Genomic DNA, 21,334 nt, shown 5'->3' with positions numbered 1-21,334 from the left:
TCTGGGTGGGCGGGTGGAAGAGGGGGGTGAGAACAGAAGTGACGGTGCCAGAGGGGTGGAAAGGGAAGGATCCCGGCAGGGTTACCGGGAAGTAGAGTCGATAGGACTGGGAACCAGCTCCCTTGTGAAATAAGGGGGAAGGCGAGTGATCTGGAGTCCTCCGTTTCGGCAACTCCGTGATGTTGGGGAGCCGGGAACAGGCTGAGTGGTTCTCTGAAAGGGATGGGACCTCAGAGTCTTTCTCGCCATGCAGCATGACATCGCTGCATATTCCTTTTCATCCCATAGCTGACCCCTTTTTGGTTGGGGGTCATAGCACGTGGCTCCTTCAGCTTCACGTGGGGGGTCTGAGGTGTCAGGTGCTTGGGTGCGTGGGGACCACCGATGTAAATGTGGAGGGAGGCAAGAAGGACGTGTTCGTTTAGAGCTGCCCTAGTGTATAATGTGAAAGGCAGTTTAAAAAAAAAAAATGTCAGCCCAAGGTTACTCTTCAGATTTTGGGAGCACTGGGAGATGGACGTGCTCACCGACTAAGAACATCAGCCCTTCGCTAAATAATGGCAGTGATTCAGAGAACTTTCTTTTGTGGTACAGCACCCTGAGGGGTCTACTGAGACAGAAAAAGAACAGTGTTTCATAAACTATAATTACTTAAGTGTTGCCATAAGTAAATATTTAAAGTATACTAAAATGGCAACATCAGGAAATATGACTAAGAGGTCAATATGCAACACACCCTTCTCCCCACCTTTGTGGTTGTTGAAAATTTCCACCAAGAATGATAAAGAAGGTTAAGATCAGGGCTGTTAGGTTTCAGAGGAAGGCCAACATTTGCATGGTTCTGTAAATCTAGTCATGGTGTTCACAAGTGGAAACCCAGAGTTTAAGTTCCATCAGTCCATGGCAGTCATTAGAGATGCACTTGGCGATGGCTTTCCAGTCTCCTGTGCAGAGAAGTTCGGCACGGTGAAACAACAAAACAGGCCTGCTCCTCACCGTGTCGCTTATAAATACACAAGCATCCCATTTATTTAGTTGGTCTGAGAGAAGGGGCCGTTTTGGAGAATGAAATGCCCTTCTAAGTTTGATATAGTGTGGAAGGGTTTTCTGGTGTTGTTATCACCTGATAGTAGTTCATACCATTTTTTTAAAAAGAGTTATTTATTTATTTATGAAAGATTATTTGCTTATTTGAGAAAGACCACACACCCCTGAGTGAGCTGGACTGAGGGCAGGGAGGGAAGGAGCAGAGGAAGAGGGACAAGCTGACTCCATGCTGAGCACGGAGCCCTCCATGGGACTTGATCCTACGACCCTGAGATCGTGACCTGAGCGGAAACCAAGAGTCTGCCACTCAAGTGACTGAGCCACCCAGGTGCCCCTGGATCATACCATTTATACAAAGTATGAAGTGCCATTTTCCAAGGGTAATTATGGTGTTGAGAGAATGAGCTGGATTCTTCTGTGTTCTCTAGTCTGTGGTGCACAGACCTATTCGTTAAAAAGTTCCGTGCCAGTTTGGGTATTCATATTGAAAACAGATCTACCGAACACTTCAATGGGACATTTCCGTGTCCCTACATAGGTAGGGAATGACATTAAGAGTGGCTGAGCATTTAGAAAGGGTAAGACACAGTCAGTGGATTTCTGGGTATACCCCAAGTCCACCTTTTTCTTCTTTCTTTTTTTAAAAATCCTGCTTTCTTCTCAAATCAGTTCACATTATGATGGACCTGATCCTTTTTCCTCTGCAAATGGCACAAATAAACTGGCATGGAGTTTTCAGTGAACACCACTGATGTTATTGTAGACCACTATTCTCTTTAAAAGTATCTCCAGTTTCTGGCTGAATTCCACTGCCAATTTTGTTTAATCTCAGGACGGACTACTCTAAAGATGTTTAAAATAAAACTGACATAAAATTACGCTCCTGTGTTCTTTAGTCTCCAGCCAGTCAAGAAAAATACAAGCAAGCGTGATATGTTGTATTTGGCACCTGGGAAGTGATTAACACTGATCTAGGAAGGGATCTGGTGTATTTTAAATGATTCTGGGGTGGCAGAAGGAAAGCCCTTGAGGTTAGAGTAGTAATGGATACGATGCATAGTGACCCAAGAGACCTAAGGGTTTAGAAAGCACTTGAAAAGGAAGCCCAGGTGTATGTCATGTATTTCAGGTTTGGTTCCAGATTAACGCAATAAAGCGAGTATCACTATAAAATCAGTCGGTGAATTCTTGGGTTCCCCGTACATAACAAAAGTCATTTTTACACTATACGGTCAGCTACTAGGTGTGCACTAGCATCATGTCTAAAAAACAAGATATCTATCTATATATCTTAATTCAAAAATAATGTCTTGGTAAAAAAGGCTAACCATCCTCTGAGCTTTCAGTGAGTCGTAATCGCTGATCACCGGTTACTATAACCCATGTGATAATAATGAAAAATTTGAAATATGATGGGATTTCCCAAAATGGGACACAGAGACACAAAGTTACTTAGCACCCTCAGTACGTTTCTTAGCACTATTGACCTCCATTTCTTCATTTACTGAAGGTAGAATGAGGCAAGTGTCTACCACCAAGAATGGTTGTAAGACTAAAAGGAGATCATGTAATTTGAGCATTTAACACTCAAATTTTAGCTGTTGGGACACCTAGGTGGCTCAGTCAGTTAAGCATCTGACTTTTGATTTTGGCTCAGGTCATGATCTCAGGGTCATCAGCTCGAGCCCTGTGTCAGGCTCTCTGCTCAGTGTGGAGTCCGCTTGAGATTTTTCTCTCTCCCTCTGTCCCTGCCCCTCCCTCCTCTTTTAAAAAAATGAAAACCTCCACAAATATAAGCTATTATTATTATTATTATTTTGCTTGTGTACATGAACACCCAAGGATAGTCAGTGTTGTTTTGTCATTCTTAAAATAGTTCATGGTTTATGATTACATACCTACTTTTTTAACTGATTTCATGAAATAGGTCTTTCTGAATCTCGCTCAGGGTACTTAAAATGTTTGTCATCTTGAATGAAAACAAATCCTTACTAGATTATTAAAAACCTGCATTATTAAAAGAAAGTATTTGCTAAAGAAGTCTAGAGTATACCAGGTTCTTACCTGGAAGCATCCAAGTAAACAGATGTTCTCTTGACGGCATGCCCTTTCCTACTGGTCCTTCATGGCTATGACAAGCCTACATGCTGACAGAACCACATATCACAGAAAATTGAATTCAGAGGCACATTTGAGAACTTAGCTTTTTTCTGTTAAGACAGATATATCTTTTTAAGATTGATTGATTGATTGATTGGTTGTAGGCTCCATGCCTAGCATGGAGCCCAGTGTGGGACTTGAATTCACCACCTGAGATCAAGACCTGAGCTGAAATCAAGAGTCAGGCACTTAACGGACTGAGCCACCCAGGAGCCCTTGTGAAGCCAGGTATTAAAGAGATTTGCAAAACTTCAAATCAGTGTCTCTCTTCTCACTAACCTTTTTGTCTTGGAAGATATGGTTGCTTTTTCGTAAAGAAAGGTCATTTTATGTAACATGCAGTGGGTATATTACTGTTTGCCAGAAATGAATTAATTTTAACGTATTTCAGATTTTTCACAGTTTTAATTTCTTAAACAATAAATATTGTTCAATACAATCTGCCTAATGAAAAGCTCTTTGGGATCCTTAGTATATTTTAGGGATGCAAAGGGGACTTGAGGCCAGAAAGTTGGAGAACTCTCACCTCGGGTATGGTTTACTAGGATGCATTTTGGTCAGCGCTTATCTTCTGGCTGCCTATTTCTTCTGGGAAAAGGATTCTGTGGTCAAGAAGTATGGACCAAGCGGCATGCTTTCTTTCCTCCTTGAGATTTACAATACCAATCGCTACACCACTGTCCCTCAAAAGTGTTTCCCTGATGGGTCCAAGTCTTTTTTGTCCTCCTTTTATTTTCCCCATAACTTGGTGTTTCACCGTGGGACACAATGACTAGTTCATGATGTATGCTACCCTCTCCCCATTTTTCAAAAATAAAAAGCAAGATTAATCGAGTACTTTCTGTCACATCCATACTTTACTTAGAAGAAGACTCATGAAACTTTACCATCTGATGGACTCTCTTTTTTAAAAGAAAAAAGAAAAACACTTATCCATTATCGTTGGACACTCTTTTTGCTCATCCTTGTCAAGGCTGTCTTCACTATGCAAACACGTGTGCCTGCAAAACTGTTTCAGACATTTGTGTGTGTGAATCAGGAGCATCTGCTCGTTGGGTCACAAGACGTCGCAATGTCATCCCCACACAAATTGTCCGAATTGCAGGTTCATGCTGGCTGCCTAGCCACGGGGCTGTCACTGCTGTTCGGTATTTTTAAATGGCAAAAAATACCTGTGGGGATGCATCATGTGCCTTTATAAAACACAGTTTCTGTTTGTAACAGAAAGATTTATAAATGGCAGTGGGTTTTTTTTTCTTTTTTCTTTTTTTTTTTATGATTCTTTCTTTTCAGTTCTTTGGCTTCCACTAGTCGTGGGCACCATCTTAACAGTTAAAACAAAAAGATTCCACAGTATGGCTGAACATGTTCTTGGCTACTACTTGATGGGCGTTCTCAAAAAAATAAGGAGGATACAAGAGCCGGGAACAGTTTCCTTTCTGACAACAATGCCATTCGAAATTTCTATGGAAGGAGAGAAGTATAGAGATCACTTCTTTCACTTTCTGTATTTCACATGTCTGTGTCAGGGAAAGAATGGGAAAGTCTCAATTTGTTATAAAAACTAAAGGGACGATAGTTCCTGTACTTTATGTCATTTAAAAGCTTTTCTTCCTGATGGTTTTATTTTTTTAAGGTTTTATTTATTTATTTGACAGACAGAGATCACAAGTAGGCAGAGAGGCAGGCAGAGAGAGAGGAGGAAGCAGGCTCCCTGCTGACCAGAGAGTCGGATGCGGGGCTGGATCCCAGGACCATATTATGATCTGAGCTGAAGGCAGAGGCTTAACCCACTGAGCCTTCCAGGCGCCCCTGTTCTTGACGTTTTGATCTCACCAGTTCCTACTTAGAAACTTAAGATTGTTTGGAGGCACCTGGGTGGCTAAGTCGGTTAAGGGTCTGCCTTCGGCTCAGGTCATGATCTTGGGGTTCTGTGATCAAGCCCCACGTGGGGCTCCCTGCTCAGCAGCGAGTCTGCTCATCCCTCTGCCCCTCCCGTCCCCCTCCTCACCTGCTCACACACGTGCATGTGCACGCTCTCTCTCTCTCTCTCTCTCTCTCAAATAAATAAAATCTTTAAAAAAAAAGAAACATAATATTATTTGAATTCTTAGTGACTCTGTTGGCAACTGAAAATCAATTTTCCCTTCTTATTAAAAAAAATTTCAAGCAGAAATACGGTCACTATCTTATCCAGTATCTTGGCGTTTTTTTTTTTCCCCACTACTGAGTCGTTTTAGGGAGAGCTCTTTAAATATGCAAAGGGACAGTCAGTCCATAGGAATTCATATTAAAGCATTTGCAAACTATTCTGGAAACTCCCTCATAGTTAAGTCAAACAGATGAACCGTACTGAAATTAAAGAGCCATGGGGAGGTTACTCTTCAAATGGCAAGAGGCTACCTTTCCATCTTCGACAGTTGAGTATATATTGTAATATTTTGGGGATATTGAAAGTAGGATTGTAGAGCTATGTGACAGGTGAAGAAGTTGGCAGAGGTGCACGTGGGCCCTTGTTTGTATGAACTCTATGGTGTTAGCACTCCCTGCAGTGGAAAAGTCACATTTCAGGGATGCACGTCCAAGGGTGGAGAAGGTTATCTCTGAGTGATCTCGTCATGTAGTCACAGAGAGCCTCGGCTCTGGAGTCAGATGGCCCGAGTTGGATTCCCACCTCTGTCACATATGTGTGCTATTGGGCAAGTGATGCTTGCACATCTCCACAACTTCTTTGTGACTCAGTTTCTCCAACTGAAAAGAGTCGTATAAAATCCCTAGAAGAGTGCTTTTTGCACATCAGAAGAGTATTAGTTATCTAGTACTGTGTAACAAATTACCCTAAAACTTGGTTGCCTAAAACAACAAATACTTCTTTTATTTATTTATTTATTATAAAAGATTTTTATTTTATTTATTTGATAGACAGAGATCACAAGTAGGCAGGGAGGCAGGCAAAGAGAGAGGAGGAAGCAGGCTCCCCGCTGAGCAGAGAGCCCGATGCGGGGCTCCATTCCAGGACCCTGAGATCATGACCTGAGCCGAAGGCAGAGGCTTTAACCCACTAAGCCACCCAGGCACCCCACAACAAATACTTCTTATTTCGTAGTTTCTGTAAGTAGGAATGAAGGCACACTTCTGATCAGTGTCTCAGGCTTGGGATCTCTGTAAGGTTACAGTCAAGCCATTCATTAGCCCAGGCTGCAGTCTCATCGGAAGGTGGGGTAGGGAGAAGTTGGGATCTGCTTCCAAGCTCAGTCACATGGTTGCTAGCAGACCATGTGGGCCCATCCCACAGAATGGTTTCACAGCCTGGCAGCTGATCCCCCCCATTTTGAGTAACCCTGGAGAAAATGTTTGGGAGCATCCAAGATGGAAGCCAGTCTTGTCACTTAATCTCGGAAATGACATCCCATTGCCTTTGCTGCCCTCTGTTTGCTACACGGGAATGGCTCAATCTTGTCTATAGACAAGGGGAGAGGACTAGACAAGGGCACGAATACCAAGAGGTGGGATCTTGGGAACCACCTATGACAGTCAACTCATGCTTTAACTTGTATCTTCCATCCACATGTCTGTGAATTTCAAACTTACACATCCTACTGGCTACTTGACATTACCCATATCCTGCGGTCTGCACGGTTTCTCCCCAGGATGTCTACTAGCACCTTAGATCTGACATGCAAAAATGGAGTTCCCGACACCAGCTTCTCCCATGATCTTTTCTGGTCTAGTGAATGGCAACTCCATTCTTAGAGATGGTCTGGTCAAAAACTTGAACGGATCCTCCTCAACTCTTTTCTTTCTCTTATACCACTTGTCTACTTGCCCTTCAAAATAGATTCTTTGTCTTATACCACTTGTCCACTTGATCTGTAGAATATATCCAGAATCTCACCAGTTCTCCCTCCCCCTCCCCCAGTATCACCCATTCACCCGTGTGTTGGGTGTCTCACCTGAGACAGGTGAGACAGTCGTCTGACTGCTCCCCCTGCTTTCAGCCTTGTCCCATTATGGTTTCTTCCTTACAACAGACAGAACAATCCCTTCAAACATAAGGAAGATCGTTAGACCGCTTCATTCACAGTTTTTGAATGTCTTCCTGTGTCACTTGGAGTAAAAGTCAAAAGTCTCTGCAGTGGCCTACAGGGCCTCTCATGATTAGAAAATTATTTTTCTGTATTTAATTATAGAAAATGATGTATATATGTATAATAAATACCCTATATATGCATGTCCGTGGAAATATGTTTATGTTTTAATTATTTAATTTATTAAAATTTATTTTCTGAATTGTGTAAGATGGGGATCTGACTCTTTCCAAAGAAAGAGCTGATTTTCCCGGCCCTGTTTATTGACTAGAACATCCATATCCCCCTGAAGTGGTGTTTCACAATGAATCTGTTTCTTTCCTTTTTTTTTTTCCCTATGCTCCTATGCTGTATCTCACTGTTGAATTTTAGAACAGTGACGTACCTGACAGTCGTATAAGATACAATTGTGTTTTTTGAGATCTCATTTGATACGGTATACTCAAACACGTAGAAAAGCCGCTTGAATTCTAATTGGTAATTAATTATGGAGAATATTTACTTATGTCCCTTTATTTGATAGATAAGGAACTAATTCTACGTAGGATATGGTGCTTAAATTGAAAAATCCAGTTAGTGGCAAAACTGAGATGAAAAGAGAGAGGGAAAAAAAACCTCATGGCTTTGGGGGCACTGTTTCTGAATCGTGTTGATACAGTCTGCTGCTGTTGCTTATTTGTAAGTGTTTCAGAAAATTATTACAAAAATGCTTATCGGATTTCAGACCCCGTAAGGATATCATCTGGATTGGAATCCTGGTTTATATAGATAACTTCCCATGTTCAGGCAGATCTGTGAATGCTCTCGTCCCCTGGTGTTCTTTTCTTTTTTTCTAGACTTTTGGTCTTGTCTCTAGAGCTTCAGCTGGCAAACAAGAATGGATAGGCAAAGGAGATTAAGTTCAAGTCTGTTTGGTTATTACCAACACTGCTGAAAAGTTGACTGAAAGAGGAAAGGATATCAAAATTATTGTTTAAAACGAGGTGTATTAGAATGTCCAGTGGTTCTTCTTTTGACAAAACCCGCCCCCTACATGGTGCACTATGTGTAATTGAGGGTCAGCTCTAAATCCTGAAATGAATCATGTCCAACTTCTTCACATCTACAGAGATAAGAATGGAAAATCTTGTCTGGATCAGGCCTAGCTTCCCCTGCTTTTTTTGTTTTGTTTTGTTTTGTTTTGTTTTCTCCTCTCCAAACAGTGTGACTTGCCCCTCTGGACACCTGGCTTTGGCTGCGGGGGAAGGGCCCTGAGCTAATCGGGGGAGCCATTCTGCCTCTCCCAGATAAGTTGGGTCCACATGGTGGCAAAGTCTAACCCAGAAATGGATGGCTTTCTTTAGGGAAAAGCAGCACAGAAAGAGAACAAGTACCAAGAGAAGGTACTGAGTTTCTGGTAAACTCTTCGAACCAACGCCATACATGGCATTCAGTGAGTCAGTAGGCACGAGTGATTAAACCCTAGGTCTGCTTCAGGCCCAGATTAACTTGTGGTGTACTGTCTGCCCCACCGGGCCGGCAGCTTCCTTTGAGGAAGAATCGTGAACCAGACAACAGAGACCCTCCCAGTTAACATATCAGGATAGAGGGGTGCCTGGATGCCTCAGTGGGTTAAAGCCTCTGCCTTCACCTTGGGTCATGATCCCAGGGTCCTGGGATCGAGCCCTGCATCGGACTCTCTGCTCAGCAGGGAGCCTGCTTTCCCCTCTCTCTCTGCCTGCTTCTCTGCCTACTTGTGATCTCTGTCTGTCAAATAAATAAATAAAATCTTAAAAAAAAAAAAAAGAGAGAAAGCTGGTAACAAATGAAAGAAAGGCAGCAATTTATTTTTAGTAAAAGAAGATTAATATCAGCCAGGAACGTGCAGTGGGCTCACTTACATCTTCCTCCTCCCTTTAAAATTCTGTTCTTACCCAAACGGTAAGATAAAGACAGTTTGTCATGCTTTGAACTTCCTGGCTTATGTTGATTTGTAGCAATATGTTACTGTTACACATTTGAGTGGGAGCTCGGTTACATTGCATGAAAGCTGCTGGGAAAACTAATAAAATCGTGACAACCCCACTTTCAGTGGGTATTGATAGCATCAAGAAAATAAAAAAGACTTTGCCATTTTCAGGCAGTCGCTTTTCCAACTAGACTGAAAATATAATGGGCTTCAACTCAACTCACTTGTTTAAACATTAGCGAAGAGGAGCTTTCTCTTCCTCCTTGGAAGTTCTGAGTGCCTACACGCAGATAACCACAGCTAGACACTAACCCCTCCCCTCCAGAAGTTCTTTTCAAACCTGTTGAGTCTTCTATAAAGTCATAACTTCAGAAGGCTTTCAAGGAATTAATTGTTCATGCAGTCATCGAGTGAGGCATGAAGGTATATCCTGTCTCTTAGGGATGGGACAGGAACGTATATCCTGTCTCTTAGGGATAGGGTCATGGGATGGTGACCCGGCAGTGGCCTCAGGACCTTTGGAGATGCGGAGGGTTTGGCATCCCACGCGGGATGCAGTCATCGGAGTGCAAGAGCGGGTTGGCAGTCTTGCAGCGTGCTTTCAAAACAGACAAGGAAGAGCTCGTAAAAGGCTAGAAGAGGTTGCAGACATCTTTTGAAGCTCATTTCCAGACCCAGATGGCCATTGTCACAAAACAGTGGGGTGGACTTGTCTGAGCATCGGGAGAAGCTGGAACAGCACCCAGGGACAAGGGAACATTATAATCTCACAAGGCAGAAGAGAACTTTCCAGAGCCACCTTGTCACACACAGTTCTAGTGTGTAGGCTTTGTCAGCTGCTCTGAGTGGGGGTAAAGAGGCGTGCATATTTTAACCTTTCATTTCATATTCAGCGTGCGAAGTAAACGCCGCCTCCCAACTGGGCTGGGGCAGTTCTTTATGGAGATGTATCGAGTCAGGGTGAAAACCTGTCAATGACCTATTTGTGGTGCAAAATAGAAAATTTCCTCCTTCTAACTCTGCCTCTTTTTTTTGTGTTCCATCCTAACAGCCCGGTATTTAAAGATACTACTCTTAGCTCAGTGAGTCTGCATCTATAATGGGCAAAATCAGATGAACTTTAATTTGAAACAAAACAAATTTCCTACCCTTGGCGACTACACATCAGTTATCTTTAATTATGAAACATCATGGATGTTTCTCTGTGTCCTGATTTCAGTTAGTAAACTTAGAATTTGGTAGGCATGTCCCCGGTGGTGTAGATCATGATTTTTAAGATGTACTTCCCACCCCAGGAGGTGCTCTGTTTTCTTTCTTCCTCCCTCCTCTCACTGCCCCCCCCACCCCCAGCATTTCAGGGCACCCTAGGTAGATCAGTGGTGTGATAGCTTCATTCTGATAATTAACATGCTTGTTTGAGGTTATAAAATATACATCTGAGAGAAGCCAGGGATTTCCCCCTGAATATCAACTAACTGCTTGAAGTGGCATTTCTCATTCTGACTTGTTTTGTTTTCTTTTCCTATAGCATACTGCAGCAGAATGAAAGCATTTATTCTGAGGCCTCAAAAGTAGTGCTGCCCTAGACCATGAGCAAGAAGGCGTGGACTTCAGCCTGCACGGATGGTCTGGAAACACAAACGGCCGTGGGTAAGTCGTCTGAAGGACTCAGTGTTCCTTAGCTCTAGGTTTCATCAGTCAACATTTATTTGGGGTCTCGGGACCTCTTATTCAAGTGCCGGCTGTTTCTCTACAGCCCATGCATGCAACAGGTCGTTGGAGAAAATGTTGTTCTAGCAACAGGGAGCCTAAAGAACAATGAAATTTACTTAGTGTGTTTGTTTCAGACATTGCAGTGCAATGTAGTTGTGGTTAAGGAAGACCAAAACGGAGGGGGGAAAAAAAGAATCCCAAACAAATGAACACACAAATGACCGGCAAAGTTTGTCTTCCAGATTTCGCTTTTAGCTGAGAGCGAAGGGATTAGTCACACACGAGACTGTCGATCCGATCTGATGGCAGATTTCTTACCCCACAGTGGAGTATCAGGGTGGGGAGGGTGAGGTGCACTGGGGTTTTCCAGGTCTGACTCAACCTACATTTATTGAGCACCTTTTAACTACATGTGGTGCCCCACATGATGGCCTTGGTCTGGAGGTGGAATTCAGGGCTCCAAACTATAAAGAAACAAACAATACAGGACACCAAAATATTGTGGATTTCCAAGCAAGTTTGATCAGCCTAGTGAACGGTAGTTCTTAGAAAAAGTCGTCAAACGGAAACCAGTTCTCCCCACCCATCTCGGGGACCTCGGACAACTTACTCATCCATTTTTTTAGAAGTGACCCAGAAGGAATGGGTCACTTCTAAAAAAAACTCCAGTGCATGCGTCGGTGACCTCCAAGGTCTCTTGCAAATCTAAAAATTCCACAGTTCACACTGCTGAAATTAATTAAATCATTATCCCCTTTGATTCTCGCTCAGCCCAATAGATGTGAGCCCTTGGTGGGCTGTGTTGGGCAGGGAGGCTCCTTGGATGGGCCAGTGTGGAGACAAAGGGCCAGGCACTGTGGGGTCCTTTCTTCCCTCCTTCTCCCTGCGATCTTGTGAACCAGGCCTTTGATCAGACAGGCCTTGTGGTATCTGTGGTTAGTAACGCATTAAAGTAATGCATTAAAGACAACGCGACACATTGTTACATGAATACAATATCATATAAATGTCGTCCTGTAGTTTTCCGTCGGGGATCTCACTCCTCCTTCTCTGTTTGGCTGTCACTGTCTTCCGGGTTATCTGCCAGTCCCTGAACCCTTGGGGCGCCCCAACCTTTTTTTTTTTTTTCCTTAACATTGAACAGAATTTATTATTTTTCTTTCTTACTAAACATCCCTTTTCCGCAGCAGAGCTGTGAATGACACTTTAAATGATGCTCAGATGTCACTGTTGTTGGCAGCTGGCTGGCTGCCTCGGAGCAGTGCATTATTTGGGTTTCGTGACAGCATTTTTTTCTCTCTCACAAATGTTAAATTACGAACTTCAGGAAACCACATGAATGCGGTGGAATGAAAAGGCGAACGTGGCGTTCTCGGGAAATGCCGGTGTTACGGTTCTCCTGGTGACAGTCCCCTCCCTGCCCTCAGCACACGAAGCCCGTGCACCTGCCTAGTGGCAGTCTCTGGACTCTTGCCTTGATCTTCACTAACGCGGCCCGCCACGGCCCCCTTATCACACTGAGTCAGGAGGTTTGATAAAGACGATTGCATGCGGCTGTCTCTGCGCAGGGCCTGCCTGACCCCCGAGCCCGGCTCACCCACTAAGTCTTCCTGGTATACTCGGGCCTCTGTGAACTCCTGTAACACTTAGAACATGCATCCCGTGGGGCGCCTGGGTGGCTCCGTCGGTTAAGCATCTGACTTCGGCTCGGGTCATGATCCCGCATTGGGCTCCTTGCTCCACAGGGAGCCTGCTTCTCCGCCTGCCGCTCCTCCTTTGTGCTCTCTCGGACAAATAAACTTTAAAAAAAAAAAAAAGTGCATCATTAAAAAAAAAAAAAATCTATGGCTGTGTAGCGCCTTGTGGGGGTTTGTTATCAACCCATCTGGGTTGCAGACTTCCTGAAGGCAGGGATCAGATCGTGGCCCCATGTTTCTCCAGGGTGGTCTAGCCCCGGGGTCTCCTGCAGCCAGAGCCACCTGGGCATGTGTCTTAAAGTCACAGATTCAGCAATACTAGGTTCAGTGAGTCAGAATTTCGGGGGATGTGAAGCCCGAGAGACTTACCACAGAGAACTCTTCTGCACACTGAGGTTGGTGGACAGCGGCCAGCGTCTACTTGCTCATCCTCTGGGCCTCCATACCTGCCGCGTTGGGTCTGGATCTGAGCACATGGTAGGTGCCCAGGAAGAATTTGCTTGTTGATTTGAGTAGCCCCCAGCCATGAGGGTTGCCTTTATCCTTCAGCATCTTTGAGCCTTTGTGGGATGTGAGGTCTGCGTGTTCTCTGAACCCGGAAAAACCCCGTTTTGTCCAAAGGTGTAAAGTTCCCTTGGTCAATGGCTGTTCTGGAAACCTTTTGATGTCCCTTCTCTTCAACCGGTGGCTCTGACTGTCCCCTATTAGGGGCCTGGCTCCTGCTGCGGGCAGCCCAGCAGTCATGTCGGCTGTGGGGAGAGGGACCGGGGCGTCAGGACAGGTGGCGATCTGAGGCGGGAGCAGTGTCGTGGGAACCCCGTCGCTTCATCCTCCGATCCCGAGGCCACGCCCGCTGCCCTTGGCAGTTTATCTCCAATGCTGTTTCTTTGAGCTGTTGGGGCTCGGGGGTTGTCAATTTCAGCGGCGGGAGAGCCATCCCGCGGGGACACGGATCAAGTTCAGCCACAGTGGACACACATCAAAGTGTCGTCAGTGCGAGTAGCAGCTTCGAGATTTCAGTCTGATGACAGCAGCCTGCCGTGGTCACCCCAGGCCCCCTCCCTACCTCCTCCACTTGCGTCCAACAAGAGCAAGCCAAGCCTTGCCGGGTGGCATTGCTCCTAGCTCGTGATGCCCTCGCTGGCAGGTGCCGCCCAGGGAAGAGATCTGACAGAAGCCAGCCCTAAGAACCCAGAGAAGTCTCTCCAGCCTATAAGGGAACAAGTGGGTGCATCGGAAAATTTATTAGCTGTGACGACAGCCACCACTGCCTGCATGAAGGCCTTTTTTTTTTTCAACTTTTCTTCGTTTTCACTCTCGCTTAGTCATAGTTTCACTCAAGTTGTGTCACTCTTGAATAAAGTTTGTGTTAAAAGGCACATTCAGGCAAGGGATGGGAAGCGTCTTCTCCTGGGCGTCCATCTAATCTTGGCGATCAGAGCATTGAGGAGTGGGAAGGTAGAACACATTGGGAAATGGGTTTTTTTCCCCTCATTCTCAGCTAAGGGAGGAAAAGAAAGCACAGGTTTCCAAAGCAGAATTAAGAGCAAAAGAGGCTTTTGCACATGGTGCTTCATTGAAACCTGATTAGACTTTTCTCTGGATGGCCCCCCTTCCAGTGGGGATGGGGTGTGGGCTGTGTTTGTGATGCAGGAGTCAAGTGCGTAGGCTGTCAGTCATGGAAGGAAAATGTGCAGTTGTTGCCATCAGTGCCCTGAGCCTTCATTAAAGGTTTCAAGGTGGAGGAATACCTAGGGATGAAATTAAAGAAATTGTAAAACATATGATTTTAGTGAAATACCAAAGGCATTGCTGTTTTGGAGGTCTTCAGCAATGCATGGGATATTTCCTTATGAGTAGTCATTTGTGGTTGGAAAGGTGAAGAGCTGGTTTTAACAGAACATTTGACTGCATTCCTCACGTTGTTTACAGTGAAGCATTCTCAAGAGCTGCAGGGTTTCCAATTGACTTCCTAATTCATGGGCGCTGCTTTTGGAAGGCAGGTAGACATAGGAAAAGAGGCAGTTTGGTACCCTCCCTGAAGACCATCGTTGGAAAGCTCTTGAAAGGCTTTCCAGCTTAGAGAAGTTAGATACACTTCATGTCCCCAAGCTGACGCTCTGTAAAACAGTACCAAGCAAGCCTTCTGTGAAATGTGTTACAACTCGCTTCTCTTGCTCATACTATCACGCGCTAATTGCATCAGTCCCCTGGAGAAGCTGGGTGTCTGGGTATAACTGAGTGAAACCGCACCAGTTCAGGAAATGCAGTGAATGGTCTTATAATAGGCATCATCAAAACAGATGGTGATTAACTTGGAAGGTACCCTTCCTTGGTGACAGTTTGAAAGCTTTGAAAGGAGGTGTTTGCTGTGCATCAAAAGAAATTAGGATTAAACTGCCACGTGGGCACATGGTTGGAGAGAAAACAGAAAGGAGCTCACCGGAGCTCCTTACTACACATGCTTTCCCCGAAGACATCATCATCACATCCCGGCATCATTACTAGTTCCGCTCGGATGACGATCATGGCTCTCTCTTCCTCTCCGGAGCTTAAGATCACTGGCTTCCATCTTCCTTCCCAGATGGCTCCAACTGGGTTAATCGTAGGTGTCTTTGACTTGAGTCTACACCTCCTCCTGTCACTGTCCTGACTCCCTTTATGGGTCCTTGTCTAGAGAAACAGGATCAGCTGCCAGCCAGTCATGGGTGCTGGATACCATCCTCTCTTCCTATGCTTCACCCCTGGACCACGTGCTGGAGTTTTGCCTCTTGCTTATTTCATGGTCTAGCACTCTGCTCCATTCCCCTGCCCTTGGTCTGCTTCTGCAGTTAGCATCATTTGCCTGAGCAAATCACAGCCGTTTCCCAAAGAGTACTATTGCCTTAAGTCTGTCCTTCTGGCATTCCATTCACCCTAGGATTTTGAGAACGGTCTTCCCAAAGAAAGGGTCTGATCGAATTACTCCCATTCCTAAAAACGCTCAGTGGCCCGTGAAGTATGGAACAGTCTTTGTAATACAATGGAAGCCTCAGATACATCCTTCAAAACTGCGCCTGCGACGGATCACCCATCGGTACACATTGATTACAAAGTCATGATGAAAATGTGTGCGTGTCCACAAAGAGTTGGAGTAAATAGAGCAAAAATGAAGATGTTTAGAGCAGTTGGTACTTTCTTTAACAATGATAGTCTTCTGGTATTTTCCAGAGGAATGAGTGACTATGATGAAGTGGAAGAAAAAAATTCAAAGGGTTTGGTTAACTTCCCTTTCCCTGCAAGATAAAATGGTAACTCCATTGCACGCACGACATTCAGCATCCCTAGGAATTCATTATCGACTCACCACTGAAATCTCATCCCTCCCTCCCATCTCCCCACAGGACACTTCTTCCCTTTCTCCATACACCGTGTTCTTCAGCGACCATGCCTTCTTTCATGCTGATTCTTGTGCATGAAATTCTGTTTCTCCATCCAGTGAATTTCTCATTCATTGAGAAATGAATGAGAAATTCCTACTGGGAACCCCCCCTACCCCCTCCTGTGTTAGTCTGTGGGTCACAGATCTTTGGTGATGCTGGCTTCTCTGTGGTTGACCCATGAGGGTGGGGACTGGTTTATTTTAAACCTTGTCTTCTAAGTGGTAAACCCATTTCTCCACATAATACAGCTTAATAAATATTTACAAAAGGTAGAAAGAAAGAACTCATTTGTAAATATATAAGTAATCCTTCAGGTAAGATTTCACATTTCCTATATGCTCGGTGCGAATTACCATGCGGTAAAAACGACCCAAAGTTGATGCTTTGGGTGAAACAATTTTTACAAAGGCAGTTGGGTTCCACATCCAAGCACTTTTAAGCAAACGAGGAGGGTGAATCTTTGGTATCTGAAAATTCTAACATCAGGTAGAATCAGTTCAGCTTCTCAGAAGCCATATTTGTGAAACGACTAGAAATTGCTTTTTAAACTGTTTTATGGCCAAATCAGAAATCCACCAAAATGACACATCCAGTGTTGGCAACATAATAGGGATATGTGGTATTTTTTTCTTAAGGGAATTTAAAAAGCCAAGACTGGGTAACATTAAAGGATTGATGTAACATTTTCAGTTCTGAAAGGCTATTCTACTCTAGAAATATACTTGTTACTATTTTTTCATTTCTAAGAATTCTGTTTGGTTAAAATTGCAAAGGAGAAAAAAAATATCTTGGCTTAAACAAAATGAAAAGTCATCTCCAAAATTAATTTGGCATCCTCAAAAGTTCCTTTCCAAAGGGAGGAGGAGGAGGTTTTTTAATATCACATGTTAAAAATGCCACTAAAAAAAATCATCATTTGCACTTGTGAGCAAGAAATTCAGAATGGTATTTAATGGAGAGCAATGTGTGAGGCATGTCACGCATCCTCTGAAACAATATTTTGACATTAGGGAAAGGCTATTTAATAGTATATATTATTTTATAATGTATATTATATGTATCTACTATATTTTTCCTGTTAATGTTCTAGTTAGAGTCAGTAAGTTGAAATAGATCATTTCAAGTTAAGATTTGCCACTTTCCCTGCATGATATACTTACCCAGCCTTCAGGTTGCTTGCCTGTAAAATTATGACAAAAGTTGAACCACTGTTAGAGTAACAGATTAAGAAATTGGTCAGTCCACATGTACTGATGGACTACTAACTTGGAAACCTTAAATACCACATCCCTTGGCAGCATCTCACGGAAGCTGATCTTTGTCTGTTTTGCACAGTGAAGAATCGTTGCTGAATTTATTATTTATTTATTATTTATTATTATTATTTTATTATTTTTCTGTTCTGAGCCTTGCATTTATTGAAAATCCTGGCCATTTTACTGTGGAGAAGATCCAGCAGGAAATATGTATACTTGAAGCCATCAAATGTATGTAAAGTAGTTTCATTTAAAAAAATACACACACACATACACACACACACACACAGACATACCATGGCTAAGGTGAAATGATTTCACCTTTACCTAATTCTCGTTCTTTAGCTGTAATGAAAGCAGTTTTCATTACAGCTTGGGGTGCTTCCCGATGCAGTTAGGTGCTTATCTTGAACTGACCTCCACAGACCACGTAGATTGTGGCTACAACTGATCGAAGGCTGCTTGGCGTCAGCACCAGCAGAGAAGGGTCTCCCAGCACAGGTAGCCTCAATGAGGAAGGTGCAAAGGGGAAGACAGCTCTTCGTGAGACTTTAAAGATCTCAATACAGGACAGAATTCCTTGATGGAGCTCAAAGTTTTGAAAATCCAGCCCCGAGAAAACTGATGACTGTCCTCATAGGATTTTTTTGTTTTTTTGTTTTAGTTTTTTTGTTTGTTTGTTTGTTTTGCTTTTAGCAGTACACAATCCATTGCTCTACCACTGTTGGAAAACAATGTAATGTACTGTTTAAGAGCAAAGGTTCTTGAGGCAAATTTCCTGGGTTTGAGTACAGATGTGCCTCTCAATAGCTGTGCAACACGGAGCAAATTAAAACTCTTCATGCCTCAGTTTATCCACCCATGCCATAGGAGAATTAAAGAAGCATCTATCAGAGCTGTAAAACCTAAATGACTTCATGCCCATGAAGCTTAAACAAACAAACAAACAAAGTTAGCTCTTATGGTCATGTTACTTTCGTGGTGTTCAGTTAGACAGCTACTCAGTTTGTAACAAAAACTTTCCAGCCTTTATTCTGGGTGCCTTCCTTCAAACTGAATTTATGAGCTTTTACTCTGTAAGGGAAGGTAAAATATGGGAGTGGGCCCAATCAGGGAGGGTGAGAAAGTGCAGTGGGAACGTTAAAGGAAGGAGATAGTTGGTTTAATTATTACGTGGAGGAGGCGGTCTGAGCTCGATTTTGAAGTATGGACAGGATCCCACATGGCAGGAGGACAAGGGAACGAAGGTGAGGAGACGGAAGAGGATGGTCTGTATCTGAGGCACGTCATGGGCTAGTTTGGATCCAACGTGAGGTGCGTGAGCTAGAACAATGAAGGGTTAGGAGGGACAAGGTTGCTGTGATAATGATAGTAATAGTAATAATAATAATTAGCATGAACTATGAGTTGAGTAAGCTACCTGACCCCAGTGTCTGAGTGGTGCTTTACAATCCTCTGTAACATAGTTAGTTCCAATTTACAGGGGAAAACAATGGGTTTAATCCCATCCTAAAGGTTGGAATTTTATCTTAAGTGGTGGAGAGCCATTGAAGGTTGTGGAACAGGAGAAGGTGGTGGTCAGACTTAACTCCTGTTGACTTAGCTGTTCTGTTAGACTCTAATGGAAGTTGAAAACCGGTCTCCTCCTGTCCTGTGTTCCTCAACAGGATGGCTACTCCATAAATATTGGTGGAGTCTATTTTAAAAGCTTCCTCAACAAAATTTAGGAGACACGTTTGGTACATTTTCCCCTTTGAAGAGGAAACTAATCAATCTAAGAATAGTTAATAAACTAAATCCCTTTGTGCTTATACATGTTTCTTCTCATCTGATCCTCAGAAAAACTTTTATAGATAATGACTCTTTTACATTGAAATTTTATGTTATTGGAGTGGATGAGATTATTGGTGCCAAAGATTTCACTCACCTTGTAGGAAAAAAGCTAGGATATGAACCCTGGGCTCTCTGACCCCTTACCTGTACTCTGTCTTCACTCCTACCTCTGTTGAAGCACTTCTGATTTCCAATATGCACTACGGTTGTTATTTCACTGGTTTAAGGCCACTTTGCTGGGACTCTGTTGCTTTCAGAGAAAGTAAAGCCCCACAAGGACCTAATCTACTTTGTAGAGGTTGATGGGAAAGAAATTACCTTCAGCTGTCCTCAGGACCAGCATCCTTCTAAAGGACCCTGTTGGCAAGTGGCCATTTCTAGGAGTCCATCAAATTACTACTCAGAAGAGCCTGGTGTCCTGTGTTGGATACCACGCAGAGTGAACTTGCTCTTTGCAGTAAAACAGAGTTTGGGGGTGAGTACACGGCAAGAACCCTAGATATTTAAGGGAAGCACTTTGCGTCTTCCGTCTGATTGATACAGAATTTATTTCACTAAAAAACACTCAGCAACAGGCAGAGCAGCATGTGTTTCCAAATGGTGCTTGGATTTTGCAGTGACATTTAGTGAAAGGGGAAGTTCAGGTCCAACTATCAAAGGTCATAGCCCGCCAACCTTCGGGCACACATTGTGTAAATTCAACCCAAATCTGTTCTAAACTGACAAGTTTTGGAGTGGTTATCTGTTCTGTGAAATTGATCTTCAGTAGGCATCTTCAGAATATCAGATCTGCTTAATGCATTTAAATCGGTACTTGTAAATTCTTGATGCCCATGTGGGTGCCAATTAGCAGAAGCTTATCTCTCGCCTGCAGCCGTACCCACTTTGCAGGAATGGACATGGTTTTCTCTAATTTCCTGGTGGGCGCCTACATTGGTCTCACCCCCTCCCTTGCCGGCCACTGCCCTCATCCAGTTTCTCTGTCTCAGGTAACTAGTCATCAATCTAGCCACTCCATTGTCAGAATGTCTTTAATTTGATTTTTAAAAATATGGTTTTTTAATTATGGTAAATACATGTAACATAAAACTTGGCACTGTAACCATAAGAGTATGATTAAGTGACTTTAAGTATGCTTGCAGTAATGTGCTACCATCAGAGATTTTCATCATCCCAAACAGAAACTCTGTACCTGTTAAACACTTACTCCCTGTTCCTTTCCCTCCGCAGCTCCTAGTGACCTCTACTCTACTTTCTACCTTGATAAGTGCCTATTTTAGCTACCACATACACCTGGAATTCTATAGCATGTCTCTTTTTGTGGCTATCCCTTAATATATTTTTAACATAGTGTTTCAAATAAACTTTCCTCATGTATTCACTTTTAATACTTTATTGTATTAATAATTATCAATAAGATTTAATTCTCATTCTAATTTAGGAAACTAGGACCTGTAAGGATAGGTATAGGCAACAAACTTTAAAGTATAAAATAAGTAAGGCACAGATATTGAAGAATACAGCATAGGGAATAGAGCCAATAATACCATAATAATGTTGCATGGTGACAGATGGTGACTACACTTACACAGGACTGAACACTGAGTAATAACACAGAACTGTTGAATCAATTATGTTGCACACCTGAAATTAATGTAGCCTCGTAGGCTAATTATATTCCAGTTGAAAAAAGGAATACAAGTATGCAGAAGACATAGAAAATATTTTCATTAGTAACTGAAGAAAATAGCATTTGGAAGTCAGAACTTGAATGCCTTGAACTTGAATAGGTAATGTCACATTCCTCTTTGGGACTGATTGTCCCCTGCTTGGGGTTTACCCCTCTTCAGCTTGCATCCTCTGCAGAATTTCTAGAAGCAGGTTTGCATTTCCCTCATGCCTCCTAGGAAGAATTTGGAATTTGTTAGATACCATCTTGGGGCCGCCTTGCCTTTTCTTTTTCTTTGTGTTGATTTTCGAATTAATCATCCCATTTCCTTGCCCCTGTCCAACAGCAGGCAGAAACATGTGATGAGTGCCCTCGGAAAATTCGTGAATCACAGCTCTCTGCTTGCAGTGATGTTACGCAAAGCAGAAGTATTCCTTTCTGCAGAGGAACAGAAGCGTTGTAATTTTACTGCAGCAGTGAAATTGTAGTAGAGGTGAACAT

The 21,334-nt window shown here is 43.2% G+C and overlaps 1 protein-coding gene across 2 annotated transcripts in view; it reads left to right on the top strand.

Moving 5' to 3' along the window:
• ATXN1 (ataxin 1) overlaps positions 1-21,334 on the top strand; it is a 317,212-nt gene that overhangs the window by 15,847 nt on the left and 280,031 nt on the right. For both annotated transcript variants that reach the window (XM_044259362.1, XM_044259353.1), the window contains exon 2: positions 10,772-10,893. The gene's annotated coding sequence lies outside the window, so the exon portion shown is untranslated. The remainder of the gene's footprint in view (positions 1-10,771; positions 10,894-21,334) is intronic.

The sequence above is a fragment of the Neovison vison genome, chromosome 1, assembly GCF_020171115.1.
Source record: "Neovison vison isolate M4711 chromosome 1, ASM_NN_V1, whole genome shotgun sequence".
Classification (NCBI taxonomy): domain Eukaryota; kingdom Metazoa; phylum Chordata; class Mammalia; order Carnivora; family Mustelidae; genus Neogale; species Neogale vison.
The sequence above is the reverse complement of the archived record's forward strand: the minus strand, read 5'-3'. Positions and strand labels throughout refer to the sequence as shown.